The following is a 10,459-nucleotide window of genomic DNA, read 5'->3' as shown; positions in this document are numbered from 1 at the left end:
TGTTCTCATGTTTATTTTGATATTAACATGGTCATTTTCATTTTGTTTAATTGTTGGGTTTTCACTCCCTTCAAAAAATATTTAAGAACACTGGCTGTTCTTCCAAAAGTCCTGAATTCAATTCCTAGCAACCACATGGTGGCTTCCAACCATCTTTACTGAGATATGGTGCCCTCTTCTGGCAAGCAGGCACACATGCAGGCAGAACACTATAAGTATTTTTAAAAATTAAAAATACTTCCATTTTTAACATAGCTATACATTCTATACATATGTAGAGAGCATATTGGGTTATTCCTAAAAACCCAACATATTAATATTTGCTTTTTTTCTTGATGTGTTGAGAGCATTTACATTTTATATAAATTATCCCGGTGGTTGAGACTGAGTATACCATATTGATATCCATCCAAATTGGGTTTTGCTCCAGTTTTTTCTTATTTCATTTTTTTTTTTGGAGGAATGGGCCAGGGTTTCACTGTGTAACTTACGGTGGCCTAGAACTCACTGTATAGTCCAAGCTGGCTTTGAACTATGACAACCTTCCTGCTCAGCCTCATGAGTGCTGGCATTACAAGCATACACCACTATGGCCAATATTCTTGTCTTCTTTTGAGTTATTATGGTACATCATTAAAACAAAGATTTATTTTTATTTTATGCCTATGGGTGTTTTGTTTATACCATGTTCACACACTCTCCAAGGAGGCCGGAAAGGGCAGCAGAGTTTCTGGAACTGGAGTTACAGATATTTGCTAGCTGCCATGTGGTTGCTAGGAACTGAACCTGGGTCCTTTGCAAGGGCAGTGCATGCCCTTAACCTCTAAACTATCTCTCTAGCCACTGGTACTCAGTTTTAATCAACTCATAAACCTTTGGGTATCTCTATTTTTCTTGTATTATATCCAATCTTGAAATAATATTGTGCCACTTTATGTGTGTCCTAAGAACTTTATAACAATCAGATATCCATAGTTGTGGGCCCTGTGCCCATGGATTCAACCAACCTCAGATTTAAAATATTCAGGGGGAAATTTCATCATACTGAGCATGTATAGAATTTATTCCCTGAACAATGAGCTTTAATAGCTATGTGGCCTTACTGTATAAGTCATAAGCAAACAAGAGGTGATTTAAAGTGTAAAGAGGATGTGCACAGTTTACATAAAAGACTTGAGGGTCTTTGGATCACAAAACCTTGGCGGTCCTGGAACCTGTCTCCACAGACGCTGAGCTACAACTGTAGACATCTTAACTCCCCTTTGTGATGATATTGACATACCTTTTATTTTAAATGTTCAATTACATTAGGAAAATTTTTAAAGAAAATTTTTTTATATGGGTATGCATGATAATTTTTAGTTCTACGTGATTATTTTTGGTTCTAATTTATTTTTATTTATTTTGTTTTATGTGTATGAGCGTTTTGTCCACATGTATGTCTTTGCACCAAGTTCATACCTGGTGCCTATGGAGGTCTAAAGGGGACATTGGAGTCCCTGGAATTGGATTTACAGACAGTTGTGAGTGCTGGAAATTGAACCTGAGTCCTCTACAAGAACAAGTTCTCTTAGCTGCTGAGCCATCTCTCCTTCCCTATTTTAGGCTCTTTTTGAGTTTCCACTTAGAATCATTTTTACTTAAATTGAAAACTTCTCTCTTTATCCCTCTCTCTCTCTCTCTCTCTGTGCGTGCCATGTCTAGTCTGAAAATGTTTACATTCATTGCATTTCAAGTATTGTTAACAACTTCTCTCATTTTTTGGTTCCTGAAGAAGATGTTATTTTTTCCCTTTTTTTTTTTTTTTTTTTTTTTTTTTGAGGAAGTTTTGTCAGAAAACAAATTTGAGGTTGGCAGTATTTTTCAGGACTTGAGATTTTGTTCCATGATATTTGGCTTCCTTTCTTTCTAATCTGAAGTGTGAAGTCAGTTCTGCTGGTTATCTTTAGATTCTATTAGCAATGTGGCTATGTTTCTTTGGTAGTTTCTGGTGTTGTTTGTTTTTTTTTTGTAACAAGTTTTTACTATGTATCTCTGGATGGTACAGAACTCACTGTTGAGAAACTCAGAGACCTGCTTATATCTGCCTCCCAAGTGCTAGGATTAAAGGGATATGCCCAGGTTGCATTAGTATGTATGTATGTATGTATGTATGTTTGTATGTATGTGTGTTGTGTGTTTGTTCATGGTGTGTGTGTGTTGCACATGTGCCACAGTGTTATGTGTGTTTGTATGTGCATAGATCAGAGGACAACCTATGGAGTAAGTTCTCAACTACCATTTTTGCATGGGTTCTAAGGAACTAACTCTTGTAATCAAGCTTTCACAGCAAGAGCCTATACTGGCTAACCCACCTCTCCACACCTCTCTGTGTGGTAACAGAGACAATTTTTTTGGACTGTGTTTCTTGTTCCCTTTGTTGTTTTCTGACTTTTGCCAGTGCCTAAACCACTTAAAAGCAAAACTTTCATTTCAGATGAGATAGGGCACGTTCAGGGTGGTGTGGCCGTAGAAAAACCCTCATTTCAGATGTTGCTTTTCTTGGCTCTAAATGTTTATTGATGTTTCTTGCATTCTTCTCTCATTATATTTATGTTCCTTTAAATTCTTGGCCACATTTATAGCCACTGCTTCAAAGTCACTAAATGCTTTAACAGCCAATATCATCTACTTGTATCATGTTTATCTCTGTTTTCTTTTAACAGATTTTTCTCCTGTTTATGCTTTAACACTTTTCTGCTTCTTCCTGGGATGTTAGACATTGTGAGTTGAATTTCTGAATTTTGGTTTGTTTTTTTTTCCCCCCTAGGGTCTATTAGAAACATAAATATCTCAAGTCTACTGCAACATAACTTTAAGATCCTCTAAAACTTCTATGACCATTTAAATTCAGACTAGAAGTCTAATTTTGGATTCCTATTCCAAAGCTTTCCAACAATGCTAATTTCAGGGTGGAGAGGTGGCTCAGAGGTTAAGAGCACTTGCTGTTCTTTTGGAGGTCCTGAGTTCAATTCCCAGCAAACACATAGTGGCTCACAACGTTAATTTCAGGTCTTTCTGCAAGACCTTTTTGCCTTCTCATGAAGGCATATGGAACTGGAAAAAAACAAGTCTCTGAAGATCACGGAGAAGCACCGCTTACTTCACGTATGAAAAGATTTCTATTCTTAATAACTTTTTATTGATTCCTTGTGAGTTGCACATCATACACCCAGTCCTGCTCATCTTCCGGTCTCCTCATATCCACCCTTCACCGTTTCAAGCCCCCCAAAATAAAACACACACACAAATAAGCAGACACACAAACAACAACAAACTCCCTGGAAGCACAGAAAACATTTCGTCGTGGAAGCTGTGGTGTGTCACCGTGTGTCCCACAGTATATCCCTTTGTCCACACATCTGCACATTACCAGGGGCTTGAATTTTCTTGTTTGAAGAAAGATGTATTCTCATTCTTTTAAGCGTGCAGCGTTTTGTCTGTATGTATGCTTGGGCACCAGGGAGGCCAGAAAAGGGTGTTGGATCCTCTAGAACTGGAGTTACAGATGGTTATGAACTACTACGTGGGTGCTGGGAACCCAAACCTAGGGCCGCCCCTCCAGTCCTGTTCTTTCTTTTAAGACTTAAATTCTATAGCCAAGTACTTAAATCACTTGAGGAGTGTGGGGATAAGGAACTGAGGAATCGAGGGTGAATGACGACGGGGCCCACGCAGAATCCCGGAAATCAGACTCCGGAGACCAGACTCAACGCACATGATCTAACTTTATTGTCCAGTGTAAAAACCTTTAAACGACTGAAAGTCCAATCAGACCATCCCATGCTAACCTCAAGCCCCAATAATAATTAAGTTGGTGCAACTATCAGGAAATGTGGGGGCCATGGTCATCTTAGAAGACTTCCGTAAAGAGGGAGGAAGCAGTCACTGCCCTAGCCTGGGATCCATTTTGAGACCTTGAGACTTGTGCTAGGGGTCCTTAGTGGAGCAACGCTGCTGTGTGTGGTGGATCAGGCTCGTTCAAGGAGCCGTAGGAGTCGCTGACGCTTCACTCACCGTTCTCTATGGGCCCCCAAAAGGCTTACCTCGCCATTCCCTACAGAAGAGCTGCTTTTCAATATTGCTTGTGGTAATTTAGCCTTATTTCCAAAGCGTTGCATGTTTACGGATCTCTACCAAATGGCCTAGGTTTCTAAGGTTTTTTTTTTTTTTTTCTGGCCTAATTAGTCAGAACTTGAATGTTCCCAAAGTCCTTTGAAATGCTAGTAGTTGTTTCAGTTTAAATTTCCCAGTAGCTGTTGTTTGCCAGTCTTAGAGTCTCTCCTTAAGCCCATAAGAAGGTCCAAGGGAACCTTCATGTATACGTCTACAACTCTTTCTCTGGTATTCTGCTCTCAAATTAAAAGCTCTGTTAATTCTAATGTTCATGTCCTCCTTACCACGGGGCTGTAACTCTGCTTGGCATCCTTCTAGTCTGAGCGTCCATAATTATCCCCAGAAAGCAAGCTGGGGAAATCCATTGGTTCAACCTGTTGGCTTCTTCACCACACAACGTGACTATGTTGGAATTGGAAAGTGCCTGCAAGCATTTGTTTCTCAACTTCTCTCAAAAAGGTTTTGTTTCCTTTTGATCACGCAAGGAGACTTTAGCCCGAAATAGTGAAATATGTGCGTCTGAATTGCCCTTACCACTTTAAAGAGATAAATTTCATATACCATCAATTCACAAGCACAGAGCTGAAGGAAGTTTTGTTAATTGGTCACATAGAAACAACCAGTGTCCAGATCAAGAATAACATTAATTTTCCATCTCAAATATTAATACCACACACGGGTAACCAACATCCTGCCTTCGATAACTACATAGTTTTTTGATATCATATAAGTGGGGTCAGGTAACATGAGTCTTTGTGTCTGGCTCATTTCAGTCTTCTAGTGATTTGTATGTAGTTGTGGCTTGCTCGCTCTTTTTCCTTACACTATGTGAACAGTCCAGCATGCAGTCATTCTACAGACATTTTAATACACGTGAATATGTTGGGATACTATGTTAACTCATACTAAGAACTGCCAAATATTATATTATTAATAATAATTAATTAAATATTAATTAGTACAGATCTTCCCTCTGAGCCCGAGGCATACTTATCCAAAACTGCTTCTTGACATTCCCACTCATAGGTCTCTCAAATTTAAATAGCCCCACACATTTGCTACCCTTTGTGAATATAAATGGCTCTTTAACCCATCTCGTTACCTAAGGAGCCATCTTTAATAATCCTCTTTTTTTGACCTGCTCCAGAAAAATCAGTCCATCAGGTCTCATGAATTCCACCTATGATTCATTCATATCTTGAAACTATCCACCTCTTTCTGCCTCCACTGCCATTATCTTCGTTCAAGCCACCGCCATTTGTGGCCTTGACCAATACACGGCCTCTAAACTGGCCCATCAGTGACCCTTCACGCCCTCTACCAATCCATTATCCACAAACAGCAAAATGAGTTTTAAAATATGCAGATCACATCCTACTTAAGAGTCTTTCTTAGCCCCTCATTGACCTTAGTTAGGGTATGTTGCCGATTATTCTCTGAACTGTGTAAAGTAGCCAAAGAGAGTTTAGCCTTTGCCTATATCAGCCTAAACTTCTTGCTCCTACGTACTCTTTGTTTTAGGATTTCTGTTGATGAGATGGTGACCAAAAGCAACTTGAGGTGGGAAGGATTTATTTCATCTATGAAATAAAGTAAGGTCAGGACCTCAAGGCAGAAATCTGGAGGCAGGAACTGAAGCGGAGGAGTCTTGGAGGAGTGCTGCTTCCTGGCTTGCTCCCCATGGCTTGCTCAGCTTGCTTTCTTCTACAAACCTAGGACCACCTGCCCTGGGGTGACACTGCCCACTATGGGCTGGGCCCTCTTATAGCAATCATCAGTCAAGGCAATATCCCACAGACTTGCCCACAGGTCAATTATATGGAGTCATTTTCTCAATTCTGATTCCGTCTTCCAGCTACATCAAGGTTTGTATCGATTTGACAGAAACCAACCAGCAAATGTTCCCAGTACAACTTAAATTCTCACAAATCATGTCTCCAGAGCCTGGAACATTCTGAAAGCTCTCTTAATATGTCTTGACCTTAAATGACACCTTTTCAGGGAGTTCGTCCCTGACGGTCCACAATGAATTCATCACTGTACCTGTTAGTTTTTTTTCTTCACAGCACCAATCGCAACGCATATTTCCGTTAACACTTTTGCTCTAATGCCTCTTATTCCTATTACACCTTCAATGTAGCGCTGCGCACGTCCCTGTAAAACACGCTTAATATGCTGCCTGCCTCTTAATACGCAGTCAGATATGCCTGTGAAATAACACACAACCTCGTGAGGGCTGGGAGGCACTGCCGGGGCCAGCATCCGGCATTTCTGTCTTGGTTAAGTTTCTTTGTGTATTGGCCGACGGGAGAAGATCCTTTCCCTGTTCACCAGAGAGGGCTTTCCTCTGCTCCGAGCGGCGCCTGAGACGACGAACTGCTTCCAGACACAAAGCGGCAGGTTAGGGACATTAGCCTCGTTTCTGCGGGGACAGCATAACTCTGCTCTCGGGAGAGAAGGCAGTCTCCCGGCGCAGGTGCCTGGGAACCTGCCAATCTCCGCCGGAGGGGGCGGGGACAGGGCGGGCCTCGGGGAGGGGGCGGGTCGCTGGGTGTTTCCCACGGAACCTGATTGGCCCGCGCGAGCTCCGCCCGCGCCAGCCACGTTGGACAGGGGCAACCCCGCTGGAAAGGCCACTCCCGGCCCCACAATGCACCGGGTGGCGCGTCACTCGGAGCGGCGGGTCCCGGCGCGACAGGTACGGCCCGGCCCGGCCCCATTTTATTCAGGGTCTACGGGAGCCCTGGCCGGCCTCTCGCGCCCCTCGCGGCCTTTCCACCTCGGCCTGACCGGTAGTGCCCGAGCCGGAGCTGGGCGGCGGGGTCTCGGGTCCCTGGGACCTAGGGCTGCGCACCGCGCGGTCGGCGGTTGCAGTTTAGCAGGGCCTGTCCCGGGATGGGCGGCCGGGGTAGGGGCTGCTGACGGGGAGGGACGGCCGCCCCCGGCTGCCAGCGAGCCGCGGTGCTGACCCCCCCCCCCCCCCCCGATGTCAGAAGCACACCGACTCTCCCGGGCTGGTAGGTGGCCCGGGAGAGCTTGAGGTGGCATTCCTAGTCTCCTTTCGGCGGGGTAGCTTGTACCCTGCGGTTCGTGGAGTCTGGATGGGCGTTGCAGTTGGAGATCTCTCACGCTGGCCCTGGGGAACCCCGCGAGGCCCTGGTTTAAAGGTACTTTGCAGAAGAGAGACCTGAGAAATGGGCTCCACAAGTGGGGAGTCTCCGGAGAAGGCCGAGCTGTGGCTGGCTTGAATCCCTCTACAATTGAAAGCGGCTTTAGACTTGGTCTCCTGCTGCTTAGCTTCCGGGATCACCGTCACCTGGAGCGAGTGCAGCTCTTCAGAACCCGCCCCTCTCGTGCTTAACTCAAGGCAGAGCCTGGGTGTCCGCCACCGTGGACGTGATAGCATCCCAGCTGATGGGTGAACAACCATTTTCATATTAAAAACGGGATCACATTCCATGTTACTGGTACCCCCTCACTCGCCAGCGCTGTAAGAATTTAGGTGGTGTCGGAAGCAGTACCTAGAACTTGTGGTGTATAAAAGAAGATTCAGAACTGAATCTGACACCCGGGACCGTGTCCAAAGTTATTGAGGCATCGGGCATTTCCCACTTAAGACGATCACGTTAATTTAGTGCTGTAATTTTTAGAGACTGCTTAACGTTTATTTTAGGTTGGTGTATGAAGAGAAACTCCTGTCAGAGAGATACCTCCTCTCCGTGTTGTTAATAAGCTTGGTTAGAGTTGTTAGAATTAGACCCTTACTAGTCTAACGGTTGAAAAAAATGACTTAAACTTTTGGGACATGTGTTTCCCCCAAAGCGAAATGAAACTAATACCCAACCTCACTGGTGCCTGGAAGGCTCACATGAGATGTATGAAGTGCTTGATCTGTAAGAGGGTTAGGCAACTTGTCAGTAGCACGCATAGCAAAATACTTAAAAGAGAACTTTTAGTAGATTACAGGCAGTGCCAAGTGCTTTTTATGAGCGCAGAGGCAGAGGCCATCAGTATCTTAAAAAGAGCTTTGTAAGATAGGTACCACTTATTGTAGCCATAGGAAACTGAGGTTTTGAAAAGCAAAACTTAAAGTAATGAGACAGGTATGTGGTAGAGCATGGATTTAAATCCGGGCAGACTGGGAATCTGACTTTTTATTAATTTATTTTTAAATTTTATACTTACTGTGTATGTGGCGTGCATGTGTATCTGTATATTCAAATGTGTGTTGACACACTCTGTATGAAGATTGGGTGTTAACTTCCAGTATCTTCCCTGATTGCCCTCCACTTAATTGAGACTTTTTGTGGTTTTTGTTTGTTTGTTTGTTTGTTTTGTCTTTTAACCTGGAGCTTGCCAATTCCTGCCACTCCAGCTAGCCATCCTGCCTGGGAGATCCCTTCTCTTTTGGGGTTACCTGGCTTTCCTCCTCTTTACTTGTGTTCTAGGGATCTGTTACATCATGACCACATAGTAAGTGCTTTAGCCACTGAGTCATCTCCCAAGCCTGAATTTGACTTTTTAATTGCCATATTGTGTTGCCTTTCAAAGGAATTGTCCCTGCTTGTTGTTATTATTTTAAAATGATCAGATAAGCCAGGTGTTATGATGCAAGCCTATAATCCCAGCACTTGGGAGGCAGAGACAGGATGATCAGGAGTTCAAGGGCAGCCTTGGTACGGGGTGAGTTCAGACCAGGTGGGGAGGGGGAGGCTTTGTGAAACTGTCTAAATTGAAAACAAAAGCCAAAAAAAACAGGTATGACTGTTTTTTGTTTGTTTGTTTGTTTGTTTGTTGTTGTTGTTTTCCTGCTTGTTGCTTTCCTGGTTTGGGGAGGCCAGTATAGCACAGTGATGTAGAGATGTGAGGTATTTAGGTTCAAGTATCAGTCCTGCCATATACTAGTGGTGAATTTGAGCAAATGTCAGTTTCCTCATCTGTGAAATGGAAGTTAGACTCACCTGTCTGAACTGTATGGTACCCACATATGTTACAGCCTCTTTCTCTAATTGTGGGTATTTTCTGTTGTGGAGCTTGAGGTGTTACACACCTCAAGTGTGTGGTGCAGGTGCCCACAATAGAAGCAAGCAGCAAGTACTGCTAATGAGGTAGGCAGTACTGACAAAACATCACAATCAACTCTGGTAGCCCTCGGTACCCTCTTCCTTTATTTTCATTCAGTCTTCTCCCACTCTGGACTCTGCAATTAATATGGTCAATTAAGTTCAGTCAGTCTGACTCCACCCTTTACATCACAATCATGCAGCCAATTCTTAAGTTACTCCCTTCTAATTCTCACAGATTTTAGCGATTATGTAAACAAAACGATATGTAATAAGTTAGTATCCCAAACTTTGGTGTCATCCTTTATGTAAGATAATTTGGTAAACAGAGGAACATTTAGAAAGCAAGCCTCCAAAATATTCCATGCATGTATAAATAGAATGAAGTTTTCTCTATTTTAACTTAGATTTAAGGGGGGAAAAAACCCTAATGTCTCAGAACTGATTTTGTAGATGTTATTGTTAAAAATAGTAAGTAAGTTGAGAGATTGGTAAGTAAGCAGTTGTACAGGAGAGCTGCAGATGAGGTAAGAATTCTGAACATAGTACTTAATTAGCCGAAATAAAAGATGAGTGACCCCAGCATAAACCATCTTTATCTTTAATGAGGTGGTAATGACATTTGGTTAGAAGGTGTGTGTAAGAACGATCTTACTTGGATTTTGAGAAGTACCTTCCTGACACTTTGAACCTAAGGTCATTCCCTGACAGCCTTCTGAAGGAGAGGGGCTTACAGAAGCATCCAATTAATTGATGTTTGGGGACTTTACTTTTCCCTGTCTTTGCAGCTTTCTCTAAATTCTAATTTGGACTCTTTCCTCTACAATTGCTCTTGTAAGGAAATGCCAAACACTCCTTGGACTTCCTGTGAAGTTTCTGTTATATAAAGACAGCTATAATGTTTTCTTTTTGTTACAAGTGAAGAACAGTGGAACAATGGCTGAAAATTTTATCTATGGCCCTGTTAGGAAAAAGCTGATACCCTTTCCAAAGCTTCCCGGGCAGTTGTTGGCGCCCTCTTGCTTCCCTTAGTTCCAGCTCAGACTGCACACTGCCTAGCTCTTATGTGCACTCTAATCCTAGCTTGGCCTCCATACAGGCACAGTCCTATTCTGTTTGTTTGTCTTAAATATACTCTCATAAGAACTTAAAGTAAAGCTTTTAATGATTTTCAAGTTGAAAGAGATTGTATTCTGTAAATTGTTTAAAGGTTGATTGTTCATTAGATGTTTATTCTAGTT

General features: G+C 42.8%; 1 protein-coding gene across 3 annotated transcripts in view; it reads left to right on the top strand.

Annotated features, from left to right (window-relative positions):
• The first annotated feature begins 6,817 nt into the window (after positions 1-6,817).
• Positions 6,818-10,459, top strand: part of Sec22a (SEC22 homolog A, vesicle trafficking protein) — a 61,012-nt gene continuing 57,370 nt past the window's right edge. For 2 of the 3 annotated variants that reach the window (XM_055625140.1, XM_055625138.1), the window contains exon 1: positions 6,818-6,853. The gene's annotated coding sequence lies outside the window, so the exon portion shown is untranslated. Of the gene's footprint in view, positions 6,854-7,179; positions 7,323-10,459 lie in introns of those variants that run through there. The other variant, XM_055625139.1, reaches the window with a different exon arrangement.

This window comes from Psammomys obesus, unplaced genomic scaffold (assembly GCF_907164565.1).
Source record: "Psammomys obesus unplaced genomic scaffold, mPsaObe1.curated_primary_1811, whole genome shotgun sequence".
Classification (NCBI taxonomy): Eukaryota; Metazoa; Chordata; class Mammalia; order Rodentia; family Muridae; genus Psammomys; species Psammomys obesus.
This window is presented reverse-complemented; position numbering and strand designations above follow the sequence as displayed.